Here is a 22206-nt window from a genome sequence, read left to right as displayed (position 1 = left end):
CTTGACGACATAGCAGCAGGTTCTTTAGTAGAAGACCCACACCAAACTGGAAGCACATGTTGACCGAGTTTGCTACTTGCTACTTAGTTAATAAATCTTTGATGAACCCAAGTTTCTTTAATATATATTAGAAACATTACAAGACGGGGCTCCAGTGTGTGTTCAAACAAGGCCAAAAGGGCCCGATGGTATCAGTTGAAAAAGACAATCACACCTGTGCAAGAAACCCTCCCCAACCATCCCTCCCCCTACCTAAATTACCTTTCAGCTCTGTTGTACGTTTTAATGAATGGCATTGAGGCAATCAGTGAGGAAATCTTCCCTTTTTATTAGTGCTGTCAAACGATTAAAATATTTAATCGCGATTAATCGCATTAATGTCATAGTTAACTCGCGATTAATCAATTAATCGCACATTTTGATCTATTCTAAATGTCCCTTGATTTCTTTTTGTCCCATTCTTTTTTTAAATTTTAAAGCTCTTATCAACATGGAAAAGTGGTTCGGATTGCTTCGTGCAAATATTTTTTTTATTGAAAACAACATTGCAATCGCCTGGCTTTGACGAGGGGGCGGAGAATTCGCATGAATCGCATTAGCTGTGTGCTTGGCCATCAAGTGGTATTTCAGACTGGACGTGCTGCGATGATAGCTCAGTTAACAACGACAAAACACACAGATCACTTTGGTCTTGTCAATGGAACCACTTGGCAACTTTTTAAAAGTAAACTTTCCATTCAGAATCTTATTGGCATCCATTTCGGTGTCTCGCGCTCGCCATCCACTCAAAACGTAACGTTAGCCTATTACCAGAGAATGTCTAATATCCGTAAACGGGCTCTGCTACTACTCTTTAGCCGGCTCGCAAGCCAAACAAGTGTGTGTGGCGCGCCTGTTGTTTTATTTCCGGTCTAGCTAGATCCGGTGTGGTGTTGTAGTCTTTCTAACGTCGGTAATTGTTGCAACAGTATGTGAAAAAAACTACAAAGTTTGCTAGGCCAAAAAGAGCGTTAATCGCGCGATAAAAAAATTGACGCCGTTAATTTGGGTTTGCGTTAACGCCGTTAATAACGCGTTAAACTGACAGCACTACTTTTTATTAATAAAAAACATTATATTTTCCATCAATGTACAACACTACACTTGTTTAGCCAACATCAATGCATTCACGCTGTTACACACCATTTTAAAATGTCCTGAGAAAGGAAATTACTGTTCTGCTTGTGACGCTTCGTATAGTAGCCTATACTTCTGTGCTTAAAGTTAGTATGCTAGCTTGAGACCACCGTAGCCACAGGAATGAGAATGAATGCAATTAGAGGGCCTGCTGTGTCTACATACAATTTTTCTTGTTGTTTGTTCGTAATTTAAATATTAAGTTAGTTCCAACCAAGTAGGCCTACTTTAATTGTACAGGAGGCATTCCATGAGTGCTGATATTTGACAGCCTCAGACAGCATGTCTGCCACTGGGCCTTATGAAAAGGCTCTTGTCTTGATTTGCAATGTAGCTAGGCGAGGTTCTAGACCATGAGGGGGGGGGGGGGGCAGTTATATTGGGGCCAGTGGTGCTGTTAGAGGGGCCAGTTACATTAAACATTATTGTTGTCATATTGTTTTCTTCATTGCAGTGCAAGCATAAACAGGCAAAAGCAGTGGCACCCCCAGAAATGTTTTATAGGAGTGGCCAGATGGGGCCACTGAAATCTTGGGGTGGCACTCCAAAATCAAAAGCCATATCTGAATTTCAGGGATTGTATTATGCTGTTGTAGTATATAAGTTAGTTGAAAACAGCAGTGGGCTGGGAAAGGGTGATGGGATCTCAGTGTGGAGAGATATATGGATTGATATGCCGGATTGTTTTGATATACAGTACACAGTCATCTTTTATGCAGGATACAGAGAGAATAGAGTATAGAGACTTAAACAATTGGAAAGCGTGAGAAGGTAAAGTGAGTGGAGAAAAAGAGAAGCAGAAAAGTGCAACACCCTCTCATTACCATTATCTCTAATTCACTCTCATCTGTGTTGTATGTCTGCAACCTGCTATAGCATGGACCTACACACACGTTATTAAAGTCATTGGACTTGTGTGGGGAGGATTTGACAAGTGTGATGACTGTATTCCTCCACAGATACCATGGGCTTGGATATGGAGTTGGACCAGTTACTATTCACTTTGACTTGATGTCTGTGACCTGTGAAGAATGAATGGCACCATTCAATGGTGAAGGGCTATAACCCAGGGTTGATTGCAACTGGTGTTGGAAAACACATGTAGTAGGGCAGAATAGAGGAACTGGCTTGGTCCCTGGTTAGTCCCCAAAAATGTTGCAGAAACAGCTGAAAATATGATATAGCATTGCATCAAGGCCCAATTGGAGCAGAATTCATAGGTTATTTACAATTGTAGTAGGCCAAAAGATTTGTTTTAAAAGTTCAGGGGTGTAATTTGTTGGATATAAAAGGTGTAGCACAGACAAATGAAATCTGATTTTCCTGGGAACCCTCTCGTTGCTGCTCCGTGTTGTTTATGGACTTTGAAGAAGTTGAATTTGGACATTGAATATGATCAGAACTTTAAAAACAGTATCCACAACAGTGCCTCTGTCAGTTGTGTGTCTATGTAAAATGCAAAGGTAGCCCTCATGACCTCAACTTGCTCACTATGATTGCCTCAATGCACTTTATTAAAACGTACAACAGAGCTGAAAGCGGTAATTTAGGTGGGGGGAGGGAGGGTTGAGGCGTGGAGTGTTTCTTGCAAGGGTATGATTATCTTTTTCAACCGATGCCGTCTGACACTTTTGGCCTTGTTTGAACACACACTGGAGCCCCGTCTTGTAATGTTTCTAATATATTTTAAAGAAACTTGGGTTCATCAAAGATTTATTAATTAAGTAGCAACTAGAAAACTCGGTCAACATGTGCCTCCAGTTTGGTGTGTGTCTTTTACTAAAGAACCTGCTGGTAATTCTTCAAGATTGTAGGCCTACAGATCACAGGACATTTTTTTTTTTTAGCTAGTTGTTGCTGCCCTCTGGTGTTCGATAGTAATAAAACCCCCAATCATTACACGTCTTTCCCCCTCTCTCTCTCTTTCACTTGTGCCAGTGTGCATAATACGGCCGGTGTTGTCGCCCAACTGGTTACCACGCTAACTGGTTCCCCAGCTGTGCGTTCACGCATCAGTCTTCCTCCATCACCAGATTCGTCACAAATTCACAAACATGTTACTGGCGATTTTCAAGTCGGATCTCATATTTGCTGCGGCAAATATGAAAGTATGAACGCATAGACTACGTGCGCACTACATTACATCCATTCACAACAAAATAAATGGAGACAAAATAAAACATTTGCATGCTCGCATGAAGTGGGATTCGATCGCACTAGAGCAAAAATACATTCAGCATGGCAGTCCATTGCCTTACACTGAGAGCTATTTGGCTAACCAAATATTACGAAATCGGTACGTATTTATTAACTACGTTAGCCTTCAGGTAACATCTTGTTTTGGCTTCTTCTAAAACAACTGGTTCCCATAGACACTACCCGAATGTAGGCTACTAATCACGTATTTGGGGTTGTATCGAGCCAAAAGCCGTATTTTCCACGACATCACAGCTCCTTCTGACACCACATGTTCAAAATTCATACTAAGAACGTCGCTGCTAACCCAGATAATACGATCAAAATAGCCTACGCGTAACCCTTTGAAACATAACATGTGTCCATTCGTTTCCTATGCGATTTCTTGTAGGGCCTATGGCTGAGTGTTTCTTTAATGTATCTTTTGAAATCAATTCATTTTATAGTTGTATATGTAGCGAGCATTAGCGTACATTACAGCCATTCGCCAGGACAAAATAAATGGAAGCTAAGAAAATAAAAGATTCGAGTGGGATTCGATCCCACGAACAAAACACAACCGTCACAAAAGACCGTTGCATTACACAGCGAGCTTCAGAAACTGTTGAGGCCAGTAAGATTTCAGTCACACATTTATCAACTACCTTGGCCTTCAGGTAACATCTTGTTTTGGCTTCTTCTAAAACAACTGGTTCCCATAGACAATACCCGAATGTAGGCTACTAAAAACGTATTTGGGGTTAACTCGAGGCAATAGCCATATTTGCCAAGATATCACAGCCCCGTAATGACACCACATATTGCAAAGTAATCGTCGCTTACATTTTATCTGTGACACTGCTGGGTGGGTGAGTGACAGTGATGAGGTAAAACAGAAAGATTGCAGACTCAAGACTGCATAGAAGTTGAATACCCCAGATCACAAAAAAAAGAAATCTTTTTTTTCTCTGTTTTTTTCTCTGGATGCTATTGACAAATGCATATTGAATTGTAACTGTACCAGAGTCCTTGGATCATGACTACCTACCTTGTCCATAGCCGCTGTCCACAGCCCACATGGTGGACCTTGTCTACCTGGTTGGACAGCTCGTCTGGATTCAGTCTGAAGAAAGGATACAGTTCACCTATGTTTATGGAGCTGCTGGTCTTCTGAAAATGCAAAAATATTAATGTGACAATAAAGGCAATCCAAACTGATCTCACCAGCAGAAGCAGAAGACAACACCTCGTAGTCCGAATACTATTTAATTGATATTTGATATGTCAGCAACGTTAGATCAGAGGAATGTGCCCATATTGTGTACAAGCTTTTACCTTTACATCTCATGTGCTAGGGATATGTAGTTATTAGAGGGGGCAGGTATCAACGTAATGTTGTTTTATGTTAAGTTATAAAAATCCAAAGTCACATTTATATTGTACAAATTATAATGGCTTTCTTTTAATAAAGTTTGTTTGCAATACACCATCTCCATTGTGTTTATTTCATTGTATTCATGAAATGTATCATTCTTCATTTATCTTCCTAGCTAATGGATTGTACTGTGGCCTGTAAGTATTTTGTTTGTCTATTCTGTTGCTACGGGTTCTCTATTGCATCATCACTGTGGGGATGAAATGGGTTGTCCATAATGGCCATCAGCTACTCTCAGCCTCCTTCTCCAAGCTGTCCAGGATGATCCCCAGCAGAGAACTCACCTTTGATGAAGAAAGTATCTTGTTCGTCTTCATTAACAGAGACTAAGTTCAGTTCTGTATTTTTATAAGTGACTACATGTATTATTGATCTGCAGATTGGGAGAGAAAACAGACCTCTGACAATAAATGACGCCCCGGCTTAGGTCTCCACAACACCCGGCTTAGGTCTCAATCATGTTTCCCAGCTTCAAAGGTTGGGGGAACGTGTTTTATAGGGTCAAATAAAGTCAACATGGATATTGATACTCAGGTATTAATGGTGTTACAACAGTCATAGAGAAAGATTCCCAGCCCATGACCACTCAGGGCAGAGAGAGATCATAGGTGGAGCTCTCCCCGTCATCACAAGGGACGTTCACCCAGGACTTTCTCGTGACCCTGAACATCTATTCAACCTGACTACACACAATCTACTCTTATCAATAACAACTCACATGAGAACGTACTAAGTATCGAATGACTAGTTCTATTGATTTGTGAAAGTTCTGTCGATTAGTGTATAATTTAAGTACATGGGAAATCCCATACATGCATGTATAGTGAGACAGACACAGTGAGGCAATGTGTGTCCAAGTTAGGGCTGTAATTGGAATGCTTCAAGTTCAAGTCTTTTATTTGTCAGGCACACAGAACAACACAAGGTCAGACTGGGCACTGAAATTCTTAAGACAAGACAACGCAAGCACCTGGCATAATATATAAGTACACAGAACAAAATTTACATCTATGCTGAGCTTGAATAAGTGAAACTTCCTAAATATACAGATAGCAATAAATAATTGACTATACTAACCCTAATACTAAAACTTCCTAAATATACAGATAACAATAAATAATACACTATACTAACCCTAAATGCACATAATACCTATTACAACCCTATAACCTATTTTAACCTAGATGGAGTACAGTACAATAGTGCAAAATGGCAGATCAGTGACTATGTCAATGACCATACATGAGTCTGATGGCAAAGCACAGTGAGGTACAGTAGTGCAGTGTTACTGATAGAGCAACCAGTACTGAAAGTGACAGTGTTTAAGTGAATCAATGTCCATATCAGTGTCCATTCAGAAGCCTGATGGCCCTTGGGTAGAAACTGTTGTCCAGTCTGCGTGTGCGCGACCGGATGCTGTGGTAACGCCTGCCAGAAGGCAACGGGTAAAGAGACTGAAGGATGGGTGGTTACAGTCTCTTAGAATCCTGCCAGCTTTCCTGAGGCAACGTGTGTGGTAGGTGTCCTGTAGGGCTGGGAGCTTCCTGCCGATGATGAACTCAGCGGAACGGACCACACTTCGTAGGGCCTTGCGGTCCCTGTCTGTGCAGCTCCCATACCACACTGTAATGCAACCAGTCAGAATACTCTCTATAGTGCATCTGTAAAAGTTAGTGAGGATGACTGAGTCCATACCAAACTTCTCCAGTCTCCTCAGGAAGAAGAGGCGTTTACGGGCCGCTTTGACCACCTTGTCCGTGTGAACAGACCAGGTGAGGTCGTTGCTGATGTTCACCCCGAGGAACTTGAACCAGCTGACTTCTCCACTTCAGATCCGTTGATGAGTAGGGGTGCATGCTCCTCCTCCTGCCGCCTCCTATAGTCCACCATCATCTCCTTGGTCTTGCTGATGTTCAGAGAGAGGTTATTGTCCTGGCACCATGATGTCAGGGTGTCAACCTCCTCTCTGTAGGCTGACTCGTCACTGTCAGAGATGGGGCCCACGATGGTTGTGTCGTCAGCAAACTTAACAAGGAGGTTGGAGCTGTGCGTTGCCGCACAGTCGTGAGTGAACATGAGATGGCTGAGCACACAGCCCTGGGGGGTGCCTGTGTTGGAGATCAGTACGAATGAGTTGCGGTCACCGATTCTTACCACCTGTGGCCTCCCCGTCAGGAAGTGGAAGATCCACTTGCAGAGGGAGGTGCTTAGTTCCGGGTCCACCAAAGCTTGGAGACCAGTCTAGAGGGGATGATGGTGTTGAATGCTGAGCTGTAGTCAATGAACAGCAGCATCCTCACATACGTATTCCCTTTGTCCAGGTGGGAGAGAGCAGTGTGCATAGTCAGAGCGATGGCATCCTCTGTAGACCTGTTGGACCGGGCAGCGAAGAGCAGATGAATGATTTGACTAGCCGCTCAAAGCACTTAATAAGATCCATTGGAAATGCCAGTCTTATGAATTAATGACTGCATCTTTTGTTATGAACTGCATCATTTCAACATATTTGTGAAATAATAAAACACAATGCCTGCCTTTTCCCTCCCACATGAACAACACATAGGCCTACTTATGTCAAATGAGCTGGTTTTTGATTGTGTTGGACGGTTTAGCATCTATAGCTCCAAGAGGAAAGTTTAGTAGTTTTATTACAAATAATTGAAAGCTTAATGTGTGCCAGTAGTGCTTCAAAGTATTGGGTTGTATAGTCTCATACATTTTCGAGCGGATGTTACTCGTGTTGATATCCACATTTGAACAGTAGATAGCGTAGTTCTGCCAATTTAGTGGAATTTAAACTGAACCCAGATAAGTATGTTACACGTACAAAGCATTCATAAAGATTAGGACAATGGTTACGTTTTTTGGGGTCTCAAAACATCCAACTTCATCCATTTTCAAAATCAATGTTGAACTAAACCGAACGCCAACGGATGACAAAGTCTACAATGGCCGCAGTGGGCAACGCTCTTAGCGTAGAAAATGTTACGCCTTCGCAAACAGAATTTACGTAGCCTGCCTACTCCCGCCCACATGAAAGTCATTAGCATACATTGTTGATATCCAGAATTCAATTCTGGATATCAACAATTCGAATTCTGGATATCCAAAATGCAATTATTGATATCCAAAATTCGAATTCTTGATATCCAAAATGCCATTCTTGATATCCAAAATTCGAATTATTGATATCCAAAAGGAAATTATGGATATCCAAAATTCGAATTCTTGATATCCAAAATGCAATTCTGGATATCCAAAATTCGAATTCTTGATATCCAAAATGCAATTCTTGATATCCAAAATTCGAATTCTTGATATCCAAAATGCAATTCTTGATATCCAAAATTCGAATTTTGGATATCAAGAATTCAGTGATTAAATGTTAAAACGGCTTGCCATAGACCAGAGCCAATAAGAGGGCGATCACCGGTCCTAGTAGGACCGGTAGCTTTGTTGAAAAGCTAGGGTTTTACAGCCAAATGTGTTCTTTTTGAGATTTGAATAGGAAAGAGGTGTCAATGGACTTTGATATTCACGGTATGTTCAGTTTACCCACCGAACTGTCGTTATTCAACTATGACAAGGTAAAATCGGTTTTGCAGTCAATTGCCCCTTTAAAAAAATGTGATCTGATTGATTGGGGTAAAAAGGCACTAAAGATGAGCCTATACATTTTACCAAAATACGCATTTCGTTTATCGGCAATTTTTTTGCCAAGCTGCCTGTCTTGCTCTGGCAGCGGTGTTTGACTTAGCCATAATAATATGCTTATTGTCTTCATAGAGACTCATTATAATAGTTTGCTCAGATGGCGAGAATATCACCGCTCTCTCTTTCGTCTTTTCCGCCATCATACCGTTAGAAAATCACGGTTTTGGTGATCGACCTTTCCTGCCTTTTGAAGTAGGACGTGCTTGTGCACTTGCCCTGATAAGTTTAGCCTGATTGAAATTAACCACATGATTTGGATCAGCCGTCGACGAACCGATATTTGCGGTTCTCAGTTAGCTCACTAATGCTAACTTAGCTTCAACTCTTACAGTGCGTTCACACTGCTGCGACGCGAATCGCTTGCCATCGCTTGCCTTCCCACAGTTCAGCACGCTCGGGGGCGTTTCAAACAGAGAAATGTAGAATGTAGTTCTCTAAAGTCACTATTGTAGTTCAGTCAAGACAATCACGTATTAGATTTGAGCATTTATTGTTACATGACATGGACATGTAGATTTACTTTGGCGGAGTGGATGATCTAAGGGAAGCACTCCCTGCCTCCTCGATGCAACACATACATACATGACATATGAAGCAGGGAGCAATAGAGATATAATCCCCCTGTTGGATAGATACACAGACAGCATGGGGGAGAAGGGGACGGTGGAGGGTGGCAGCAGCACTGATCATACAACGACCGGGGTGAGTGTGTGCATATCCACGCGTCTTTTAAAGACGCCTTATCGGACGTGGCCCAATGGATATGCGCTGCTACATGGGTGTGGTAGTGGGAGGAGTAAGGAAGGTGGAGTAAGACACCTTATGTCCCCGATCACTGACTGACGCGCGCTGCCCGATTGCCCTGCCAGAACTAGCTGCGCTTATTTGTCATGGCCAAGTGTGCAGACTTGGGTTTACGTAGTTGCAACATCGATCAAAATACAACTTGTATACAACATACAAAACCGTTTAATAGACATACACGTTGACATGTGTAAAAAACGTTTTACTATATTCCTCAGTCTCTGCTAATCTGTCGATACGATAGGGAGTTCCAGTCGGGCTAGCTAGCTAGTTACCACAGAACGAAGTTACGTAATGTCACTAGACTGAATTAGAAAGTACAAGCACCAACAACTTCGGCAACCTTGCGCCATGCATTGTTTTTTTTAAATGAACATCTCTGTACAAATACAGCTATGTATAGTACAGGACTGGGTAAGCAGCCACACAAACGATTAGTTTCTCCTTCACCTTGAAACCTAGAAAGCTAGAAATGTTTGCCATGGTTGCTACGTTAGGAGAAACAAGAAAACACTCCGATTGGCCATCGCTAGCGAAAATCGCTCCTCATTTGCATAAAGTTGAGAAAATCTCAACTCTGTCGCGTCGCTACCCACAATGCACCACGCAAGCGATTCGCCTGGCTTCATAGAAAATGAATGGAAAACATGTTGTCGCTCGCATCGCGTCGCTGCAGTGTGAACGCACTGTTACGACGAACGGGCCCCTGGAATGCCTATAGACAAACACCACACAGGAGCTGTCAACTCGCTGTATTCTCAGATATCCGCTTTCAACCCCCCGCTCGCTCATGACAATGAGATGAATGATATTTACGAGTGTTTTTGGATTCCGGATCTAGTGTCGAACATTCTAAAACATACTTGTCCCTGCGCTACTGCAACATATATTTTCCCACAGGGAATCTCAGGACAAACAGCTAAAAAATGGCGAGACCAATGTATTAAAGGAGACATGAAATGCTGTTTTTGGATGCTTTTATATAGGCCTTAGTGGTCCCCTAATACTGTATCTGAAGTCCCTTTCCCGAAATTTAGCCATGGTGCAGAATTATAGCCACTACGAGTAGTCCCACAATGAGCTTTCCTCAGAACGCGCTGTTTTGGTGTCTGTAGCTTTAAATGCTAATGAGGAGGAGAGGGGCGGCAACATGCGCTAATGTTTACAACGGATGTATCGCAATGGCTCGTAGCCCCCGTTGCTGTAAGATGCCTCAAATTGATTCATTCTCATCTGATCACCCTGGTTTGCAGAGGTGCACACTCATAGTCATTTCTATGAAGAGAAAGGCGGATATCGCGCCCCATAACACCAACAGCAGAACGGTTATCCAAATAACAAAGAAGTGTATAACACTGGCGTTACAGCGTTTGTATTCACACACACACTTGATGCCATCTACCTTTAAATTAGCGACAGTAACTCAGCTAACTTGTAGCCCTGTTGCTGTAATATGCCTCGAATTTGCCCATTCTCATCTGATCACCCTGGTTTGCGGAGGTGCACACTCATAAATAATTTCAATGAGGAGGAAGGCAGATATCGCCCGTGCCATAACACCATCAGCATAACGGTTATCCAAATAACAAAGAAGTGCACAACACTGGCGTTACAGCGTTTGTATTCACACACATAGCCTACTTGATGCCATCCATCTTTACATAAGCAACAGTAACTCAGCTGTTAGCTGCAGAGCTAATGTTACAGCCACATTCTAAGGGTAGCAAGCTAGGTAACCATATACAGTAAACCAACAAAATGATATAGCGTTAGTTAGCTTACTTGTCCAAGGTTTGTAGCTTGACCAAGGAGAGTTAGTAATGATCCACAATTTTATTTCAGCAAGGCCAGTTTTGTATTGGCTCAAGTTGAGGAAACAGTAGAGGCTGAAATGTTTGGCGCAGACATACAAAACTTTGTGAAGTTCAAAATCAAATCAAAATCAAACTGGTTGTGCAGAAGCTTGGATGAAGGAACTAAAAAAATACTTTTGTTTTGATTTGCACATCCAAGCAATGAGCAACTGTTATGCTTCGTTTGTTTGCTCGCCATGATGTCTCTCCAGGAAAAAACGATATCGCACTCGCCCTTGCACGGTGGCAGCTCAGTTTCTCATGGGCGGGCCAGATGATCTGAGCGGGCAAAGCAGAGAGAGGGGAGGTAACCTTTCTCGTATCTACGTCACTTGGAGATTTTCAAACAGAGCGTTTGAGCCTTCATTTTGTCAAAGGCGGAGAAGAACACGCAGGGCTTGGTTTACACTTATCGAAAATTGTAGCCACTGGGGGACCAAAGGCAGGCTAGGGGAACTCATATTAATGTTAAATAACCTCATAAAATGAAGTTTTCATGTCATGTCTCCTTTAACATGTGGCTTGATAACTGTAACAAGGCTTTTGATACAGAAGCATCCTCCAAAGATATAAACGGTGTGTTGACATGCATCTCAGAGAATGTTTTTTTTTAAATGTTAAAAAAGGGAAGCATGTGGATGGAATCATAAATATCTACTGATCTAACTATCAAGTCTGCAGAGATACCTTTATATTCATTATCAATTCTCACAGTGTTACTTTTAACACAGTTAAATAGTTTACTGTAGTGCTCACGCCATAGATCAGCAATCTTCTCTGGAAAACTAACCCCTCGATATCAGAAGGGAGGGGAGTTCTGTTATTATTTATGATCTTGACCTCCTTCCAGAAGACAGTAAGATTGTTATTCAGCATCTTTCTGGCCATTGCTCTCATTGTGTTTTCATTTTTCTTAATAAAACGAAGTGCATATTTAAATCTAGCATTTGTGAGGTTTTTGTTATCAAGCAGCACTCCCTGTCTGGGTCTGCCTGCCTCTGACCAGACTCTAAAGGCTTCTCTAGCAGCAGCATGTTGCTTAGACACAAACTCATTCCAGCCAGGCCGTGTGTTAGGGACCTTACTCTTGTGATTAATAAAAGGTTCACTGGAAGCATAAAGACATTTGACAATATCATCATACATGGCACAGAGCTTTTCAGCATGATGTTTATCCTTGCAGTTCATATCTGTGCACATTAGGGCATCCCTAGGCAATGCAACATCACTATGTAAGCTGTCAGTTAATAGAGAATATCTGTGCATAACCTCTTTGGTCAATTTTGACCAGTCCAGTTTTCTTGGGGGGCCAGCAACAAGGGTACACTCTCAACATTTAGCAGCATAGCAACTGGTATGTGATCAGTGGTAGCCAGCCCATAACATATCTCTATACTTTCCAGTGAGTCATGAGCATCGGCTGTGGTCACAATATGGTCTAGCCAGGAAGTTGTGTGCCACGCTTCACTTACATAGGTAAAACTTGTATCAGGCAATAACGCTTTACTTGATATAATTAATTTAGTTTCATTACAGAACTGCTGCAGATGTTGTGTGAATAAAGACTTATCTAACATGTCAGCATTAAAATCACCCATGACATAGACACAAGATGAACTATTATCCTCTATGAAGGACTGAATAAAAGCTAAGCTGTTCAGAAATTAATCCTCATGGTCATAGGATTCATATGGTGTGTACAAATTTAAAATAGTACATTTATTTTCATTATGATTAAACTCCATCCCAATAGCCCAGTCAACATTAAGCCACACCACCTTTACCAAGCCACGAGCGTTGTAGGATACGACTCGCATTAATGATCTTCCACGGACCCATCAGGGCAGCTAGCCATTGTGTCTGTCTTCCTGGTCTCTACAGATAGGCCTACATTCACCCCAGCATCATGACTGAGCTGAAGCTCAGTATCCTGAGAGCGTAGTAGTAGTGAAGTAGTAAGCCCCAAACAGATCCTATTTCACTCCCATTACAGATTGATATTGATGATTATAAATTACAACATTCTTTCATTATTAGTGCCACTTCTCCGATGGCATTATTGGGAAGAGACTTGTTGAGTAAATTGAATGCAACCATTTTATGTTCACAGGATGGGATCGAAGTCCACATACCCCCAAATAAGGCTTATCAACTTTTCTCCAGTAATATACAGATTAGCCACATAGCTAAATCTATTTTAGGGGATGTTGAATTTGTGAAAACATTATCCACCATTAGTGGTATTAAGAAATTGGCCTCTTGTAATGTCGCTGCAGCTGCTAGGATTGTTAATCTGAAATCAGTTGATTTTCCTTTTTCAGACAAATTTATAGATCCTGAAGTTTTACAAGAAGTTCCAAGGAACATCTTTATCTCACCACATGGGATTCTGTTATTATGGAAGACTACTTCTGATAACATTGAGCCCTTTGTGTGTGCAGTTAGGAATGATTTTCCAGATGTCCCTCATTTGATGGATACGTATAAACAATATTTAGTGAAATCTCCTGATACAGAGGAATCCTATAAGAGTTGTATCGTCTGGACCTATTGCTTGGAACATACACATTTCTTCATAAAGAATTTACAAACTGACGTGAAACCACAGATTCGTAATGATGGTACTGTTAAAATATAATTATGTGCACCATCTGTGCTACGTGAGGTGCCTTCTACTTTAAGGGCACTACACGCAAACCATGTGGGACTAATGGATGTGCCCCCTTATGAAGCTAAAGTTAACATGAGTAAATATCCGGTTTACATCAAACAATATCCTTTATCCAAAGAAAAAGGGATTAGACCTGTCATTGACAGTTTATTACAGTCAGGATTACCTGACTACAAACTAACTTTTCATCTGTACGTTGCAGACAATGGTGAAATATTATCCGCAGTACTGGGCCAGGAACATGGAAACGGAATCAGGCCAGTAGGCTATTTTGGTACAACGTTGCCATTAATTGTCAAGGGCATGGTTCCCTGTTTAAGAGCTGTTGCATCCGCCGCTTTGATGGTGGAGAAGGCACAAACTATAGTTCTGGGACATTGCATGGTATTACATACTTCACATACGGTGAACATTATCTCAATAAATATAACAACGCAGCACATAACAAGCCAAAGACGTAGTAATTACGAACACATTTTGAGAGGAACTCAAAATTTGACTATTTCCACGGCCACACACACAAATCCAGCCGTGCATCTAAAAGCTTTACTGCATGGAATAGAACCAGAGGATATAGTTCCTTATGATTGCATGGATGTTATTAACTCCACATCCAGTGTAAGGACAGACTTGCAACAAACAGCCTTGGAAGATAGTGATTTTATCTTATTTTGTGATGGTTCAGCAATGCGCCCAGATGATAAAACTATTCTTTCAGGATATTCCATAGTGGATAATTTAGGAAATTGTATCGAAGCCTACAGATTACCTGTTTCTTCTGCTCAAGCTGCCGAGATAGTTGCTTTGACTAGAGCATGTTTATATGCCAAAGATAAATCAGTTACCATATATACAGATTCCAAATATGCATTTTCAGTGGCACATGACTTCTGTAAGATTTGGGAGGTTTTGTAACTACTGCAGGAAAACCCATACAACATGCGGATTTAGTAAGAGGCTTGTTGGATGCTATGATGCTACCAACTAACCTTGCTATAGTAAAATGTGCGGCTCATTCAAAGGCAGATTCTGATATTGCCAAAGGTAATAATTTAGCCGACAAACATTCAAAAGATGCAGCGTTAAATGCTTCTTTCCCACCATGGATGAATCATTCTTTCTTGTATTTTCACATTTCTGATCCTCCGTTTACTATTGATGATTTGATATTGTTTCAGAATCAGGCAATGCCATCCGAAGTTCTACTTTGGGAGAAGAAAGGATGCGCAAAGCACATCATCATCATCATCATCTCCTACTACCCCTTCTGGGGCTTAGGCTGCAAACAAGAGTTCTCCAAGCATCTCGGTCCTGAGCCAACATCTCAAGCTGTCCCCAAGTGTAGCCCATTTTCTTGGCGTCTGCCTCCCAGTCTCTACGTCAGATGTTTCGCGGCCGACCTCTCTTTCTTTTCCCTTGGGGATTCAACTTGAGGGACTGTCTTGTGGTGTTTGTGGCTGGTTTACGGAGAGTATGGCCTATCCATCTCCAACGTTGTTGGAGGATCTCTTCGTCCGCTGGCTTTTGGTTGGTACGTTCCCACAGTTCTTTGTTACTGATGGTGTTAGGCCAGTGGATCTGGAGGATTCGTCGCAGACAGGTATTGATGAATGACTGGGTTTTGTTTGTCGTATTCACTGTAGTCCTCCATGTCTCAGCTCCGTAGAGTACGACTGACTTTACATTGCTGTTAAAGATCTTGATCTTTGTTGTGCTGGCCAGGTCTTTTGCGCTCCAGATGTTTTACAGTTGGAGGTACGCAACTCTGGCCTTGCCAATGCTGGCTCTCACATCTGCATCTGTTCCACCCTGCTTGTTGACAATGCTGCCAAGGTAGGTGAACTCCTCAACCTCCTCCAGAGCTTCGCCTTCCAGCATGATGGGTGCAGTGTTGGCAGAGTTGACTCTCATGACTTTGCTCTTCCCTCTGTGGATGCTAAGACCGAGGCGAGCAGAGTTGGTTGCGATGGTGCTGGTCTTTTCCTGCATCTGCTGCTGGGTATGAGAGAGAAGGGCCAAGTCATCTGCAAAGTCCAGGTCATCGAGCTGCGCCCACATTGTCCACTGTATGCCATTTTTTCTATCTGCTGTGGATTGCTTTGTTACCCAATCCATTGGTAGCAGCAACAAGAATGGCGATAGTAGGCACCCCTGCCTCACTCCTGTTTGTACACAGAAAGCACCAGTAGGTTGTCCCTCGTGGATCACTCTGCAGGTCATTCCCTCATAGGTGTTTCTGATGATGTTAGTTAATTTCTCTGGCACTCCGTAGTGCATGGGATGTTTTCCTCCTCCCACATCTTCGTGAAGAGAGGGTGAAGCATCTCTCCCATTGACTCTGCGTCCATCCTCAGAGCCTCAGCTGGAATGCCATCTGGTCCTGTGGCCTTGCCGTTTATAAGCTTTTTAATTGCTTTCCTGATCTCCTCCCTTCTTGGTGCACTGAGGTCTATTGGCAGGTCCCTGTCTGCTTGTTGGATGTGTGGTGGGTCTTGTGGGGCTGGTCTGTTAAGTAGTTCCTCGAAATGTTCCATCCATCTTTTCTTCTGTCCTTCCTCCCCCATTATTTGATTTCCCTCTTTGTCCTTTACCGGTCTTTGAGGTTTACTGGTCTTTCCTGCCAGCTTTTTGGTGGTGTCATACAGGTCTTTCAGATTCCCATGTCTAGCTGCTTCTTCTGCTTCTAAAGCGAGGGCTTCTATGTAGTTCCTCTTGTCTGTCTTCAAGCTTTTTTTCACGTTCTTATTTGCTTCCCTGTACTCTGTTTGTGCCTTCACTTTCTCTGCTTTTGTACGACTGCTGTTTAGAGCTGCCTTCTTTTCTTTCCTCTCCTTCACCTTCTTTATTGACTTTGCTGATATCCAAGCCTTGTGGTTATATTTATGTGGTCCCAGTGCTACATTGCAGGTTGTGATTACGGCTTCCTTTACTACTTTCCACATCCCATCTATGTTTCTTTCCTCACCTTCTTCATCTAGCTCTTGCAGGGCATGGAACTTGTTCATTAGTTCGATCTTGAATTTCTCTGCTGCTGCTGGGTCTCTTAATAGTGCTGTGTTGAATTTCTTTCTCTGTGTTATGATGATATTCTGCCGGAGGATGGGCCAAGGAACGCACCACAATGAAAAAGAGTTGACTTCGTTTATTAATCGAGCTGCTCGGATCACACCATCAGTCCACAACAGAGTGATAGGCAGGAGTGAGAAACATGTCTCTCAGATAGACATTATATATGAGCTGGACCATACAAATATAGTAACCACCAAAACATGTCCTTAAATGGTAGACATTCCACAACTTAAGGCATAGGAAGAACACCGCACAGGTGGTGCAGCAATCACTCATTGTTTATACTATTTTCTGCATGTTGCTCTGTCCAAAGGTTAAAGTGCACATTCTCCTATCTATATGTGTATTGTCCGAGACCTGCTGCGTGACCTCTTGACCACAGCAAGAGACTCAAGCTTCTCTGTACACAGAAAATCTGCCTATCACTCTGGTTCTTCTCACCTGTCCAGTTTCTCCTCAACTTCAATTGGACTTTGGCAACGAGAAGATGGTGGTCTGATGCTACGTCAGATCCTCTTCTGGCTCGTACATCTAGGAGGGACCTCCTAAACTTCTCTGTGACACATTTACATTTACATTTATTCATTTAGCAGACGCTTTTATCCAAAGCGACTTCCAAGAGAGAGCTTTACAAAGTGCATAGGTCACTGATAATAACAACAAGATAGCCCCAAAGCATTGCAGGTAGCCAAAAACAGAAGTACACATTGTGAACAACCAAAAATAAGTGCTAAAGGGAAGAAACCATAAGAGCATGTAGTTAAGCAAATTACAATTACACAACATGAATCTCTAAGTGCAAGTGTACCTGTAGGAAAGCAATAAAAATTGGATTATATATAATACAACAGTTTAAATCAGCTACCACTAACCAACAAGAGCAACAGTCTAAGCAAGAATCATTGTGATCCTTGAGGAAACTAGCGTTGGGTTCAACAAACCATTCCTAAGTACCGTTGTACTCCCGGAACAAGTGCGTCTTGAGCCTTCTCTTGAAGGTGGAGAGACAGTCTGTGTCTCTGATGAAGGTGGGGAGGTGATTCCATCACTGGGGGGCCAGGCAGGAGAAGAGCTACACATACACATACATGGTCTATTTGGTTCTCAGTGGAGAGGTCTGGTGATACCCATGTGGCTTTGTGTACTCGCCTGTGGGGGAAGACACTTCCTCCGATGACAAGGTTGTTATTTGCACATAGTTCTGCGAATCTCTCTCCATTTTCATTCATCTCTCCTAGACCATGCTGCCCCATTATCCTCTCATAGACTCTGTTGTTAGTTCCAATTTTTGCATTGAAGTCTCCCATTAAGATGGTAATGTCTCTTCCTAAGTATCTCTGGATGATGGTCTGTATTCTGCTATAGAATTCACCCTTGCTCTCTTCGTCACTATCATTGGTTGGGGCATAGCACTGAATGATGTTCATGTTTATTCTTTCCTTCTTTGTTTTGAATGTTGCTGCTATTGCTCTCGAGCCATGTGCCCCCCATCCCATGAGTGCTCTCTGAGCAGCCTTGGACAGCATCAAAGCGACTTCCTGGGTGTGGTGTGCGTTGTCCTCCTCATGGCCTGAGTACAACAGCAGCTCTCCTGTGACAAGCCTCTTCTGTCCAGAACCCGTCCATCTTGATTCAGTAATTCCGAGTATGGCAAGGTTGTACTTCTTCATCTCGGTGGCAACTTGTGCAGTCTTTCCTGCTTCGAACATGGTCCTTACGTTCCATGTACCGATGGTGGTTGTAACACCGGTTGTAAGGATGATTTTCGGCAGAATGGCTTCCAGGTGCTTCTGGCTTTCACCACCCTGCGTCATAAGTCCTTCTGACGAAGGTCCATCTTCTCTCCGGGGCGGGATATCTTGGTTTATTCTTGTTTGTGTGTCGGTAACAGGTATTGTTTTATGGGGTGGGGTTGTTAGTCCCACGCCCAACCCCCAACCTGGAGGACTAGGTGTTGCCTTTAGTCGGACCTCTACCCTAAAACCTGCCCGGCTTGGTAGGACCTGCCAGGGGTATAACCCCCGCCGGTATAACCTCTAGGGTCATGGAAGTACACAAGCCTCCCCACCACGGCAAGGTAACAACACAAGGGGAGGACAATGTGCGTAAAGCACAATGATGGTTTATGGAAAAATGTAGATGATAGAATAGCATTACCAAAAATAGCGTATGAATCCCTAATATCCTATGTACATGGTGTTACTCATGTGGGGTATAAGATCATCATGCACTATATTTCACAACTTTTCTTCACTATTGGACTAGACAAACAAGTTATAGACTTTGTTAAGAGATGCTTAATCTGTGCTCGTTGTAATCCACATGTCAATCCAGCTAAAAGAGATCATTTGCCGAAACCTGAAGGTCCATTTCAACAATTACAGATAGATTTTACTCACATGCCCAAGTGTCGAGGATTTTCGTATCTTCTAGTGATAGTGGATCGATTTTCAAAATGGCCAGAAGCCTTCGCAACGAGAAAAGAAAACGCTCAAACAGTAGTTAAGTGCTTAATGGAACACGTCATTCCTCGTTTTGGAATACCAAATGGGATAGACTCTGACAACAGAACTCCTTTCACCTCTACACTATCCAAACAATTAGCCGCAGCCTTAGGAATTAATTGGACATTTCGTATTCCTTATAACCCTCAAAGTTCAGCACGAGTGGAAAGGACAAATAGGACCATTAAAGAAAAACTGGTGGAAAGACAAAACAAACTACCTGGATAGATGCTCTGCCACAGGTACTTCTATCAATCAAGCTATGGCGAATTCAGGCACAGGGTTTGCTCCTCATGATGTTTTGATGGCTAGACCTTTTCCTCTAGGTGTGCTGATGGACAAGACACCAGCAAATGACTTAACCTTGTTGCACGAGACTCAACAAAATTGTGTGAAACATTTGTGGTCTTTTGTTTCTGAAATTAATCAACAAGTAACAGACTCTCTCCCTACTCCAGGTGATCAGAGTATTCATAATTTTCAGCCGGGTGATTATGTTTTGGTACGCAGTTTAAAAACATTGGCTCAGTAGGATCAGCCAAGATTTGGACCTCCAACTCAGGTTCTTTTGGCAACCAGCACAGCTGTTAAGGTTAAAGGTCAACCACAATGGATCCATGCATCTTGACTCCGATGAGCACCTCCTATATCAGATGCAGTAAAGGACGTATAGGATAAAGTAGACAGAACATCGAAGGATGGGTAATATTTTTCGCCTCAACATTGATATTTCATTATCATGAGTGTGGATATGGTGTTGTTCTTCTCTCTCTGTTTCATGATATATAGAAGTGGAGACATTGGCTGTAATACCGAGCAGTGGGAACCATGAGACCAGAAAAAAAGAATGGGGGATACTCCACAGAGAACCATAGTCATAGTCGTGCGGAGCATCGTCTCTCTCCTAGCGTTGATTACGGTCAATTATTGAACATCCTACTAATTTGAATATTTTTCATGGAATGAAACCAAGACAGGGATAGTGCTTGAAGAAGTATTAACTGAACATTCTAATTCTAATCAGCATGTTCATACACATGTACGACATAACGTTCCAACACCTACGAGTATTCTTTGAGTTGAAGTACAGAATCATATTCCTATGAATGAATCAGACATGATTTGCTTAAGCTACCCGTTAATGACAACAGGGAGGAAACCATTCTACGTTCAGAAGGTGGAATACATTATCATGACGGACAGTATGCTATCAATTAATGCAGACTACGAATCCCTTTAAGGTCAATAATGAGTCTAACACTTATGTTTCCAAAGCCCAGCACAGTCACAGTTGATTACTGTAATGCATTCTGGACAGAATTGACTCCTAAGTTTCTAGTTCAACGAGATTTGGATGCTTATGACAACATTCAACCAATAGTTATTAAAGCTACGCGAATGAAGGCACCTGTAACTTGTCTAAGTTATACACAGGGCGTTAAAACGGTGCATCAGATGGGTTTCACTCAGGGTTGTCCAGATAAGAGGATCTTCTTGGGAACACCAGCTACTGATCTCATGATTTGGCTTTGCGATAACAACATTTACACCTATCTTACACTTAATTGGAAAGGTAGATGTGCGCCTTACTGGATACCACCTAGTACAGTATTTGGGAAAGTTCCAATTCCCACAACATGGCCAGAAATTTCACCTAATGAACTATCGGGAACCTTTAAAGAAAATTATGTAGTAAAATATACAGATGAGGATATGCCAGTCAATAAGGATCATCCTTTCGCATCTAATTTATGGTACAGTGCTCTTAAGAGTAGGGTGCAGGAACTGACTCCCAATTCTTGTAATGCGTGTTCCATGTTACCTCAATCAACAGAAGAATTGTTTCCCTATTGGAGAGTTCCACTTCAAGGTCCTGAAGGATTAACATCCATGTGCCTTCTCGCTTATCAGTATGTATTGCAAAAGCATCCTTTGTTAGGTTAGCAACCTAAGTCAAACACCCCAGTGCGACCAATTATTGTGTTGAACAACATCTACGTAGCCAAAGCTAGTAACATGAGAGTCAAAGCCAATGGATTATTGAACATGATGTCACAGTAATCTATTCCAATATTTCCATAAATCAGGGAAGCCAACCAGATTTACAGAATTCTAATGCTACTATATTCTCTGTCCCTAAAGAATTGCCATCATTAGTAGGATGTACAATATTCTACAAGAAACATATGGTTTCTTTGCCTAATGATTTGTCTATAGTTCCTACTAAAGTTTCAGCTAACATTAATTCATCTTCAATTTATGAAGTTTGCCTTAGAGGAGTAGAGAAAGATTCTCCTGGTGCCAAAGACGTAGGCTTCCTACGACTCACCCAGTGTCAAAGCATCTTTGAGTATCCGGGTTTGGGATATCACGTTACAGTGGGAACTCCGCCTACTCCAGGTTTTAATTGGTGCTGTGGGGAGAATGTATGGACAATTCTACCACCCTTATTCAGAGGAGTTTGTGGAGTGTGCACAATGAACGACTTACTGTACGTAGTTGAACCTATTGAATTCATGACTCATCATCGCACTGGTTCAAGAGCTAAGCGTTCCAATACTGAAACTATGGGTTATGTACATTTGCAATACACTGACGCAACTGATTTAGCTGACAGATATAGCGCTCTACCTCGTGATTTCAGGATATTTACACGCACTCAGCTAGTGCGTGTAAACACTCATCTTTTGGAATACTGAACTTCAATATTCTAATCATTACATGATCGCATTGACTCGTCATGATGTTGCGAGAGTAGCTAATGCTACACTTATGGGATTTCAGGCATTGGGAGCTGAAGTTGCT

The 22206-nt window shown here is 42.1% G+C and overlaps 1 pseudogene; it reads right to left on the bottom strand.

Moving 5' to 3' along the window:
* Positions 1-14058: 14058 nt before the first annotated feature.
* On the bottom strand, positions 14059-20969 carry LOC124483169 (annotated as a pseudogene).
* Between the last annotated feature and the right edge of the window lie 1237 nt (positions 20970-22206).

The sequence above is a fragment of the Hypomesus transpacificus genome, chromosome 21, assembly GCF_021917145.1.
Source record: "Hypomesus transpacificus isolate Combined female chromosome 21, fHypTra1, whole genome shotgun sequence".
NCBI lineage: Eukaryota > Metazoa > Chordata > Actinopteri > Osmeriformes > Osmeridae > Hypomesus > Hypomesus transpacificus.
This window is presented reverse-complemented; position numbering and strand designations above follow the sequence as displayed.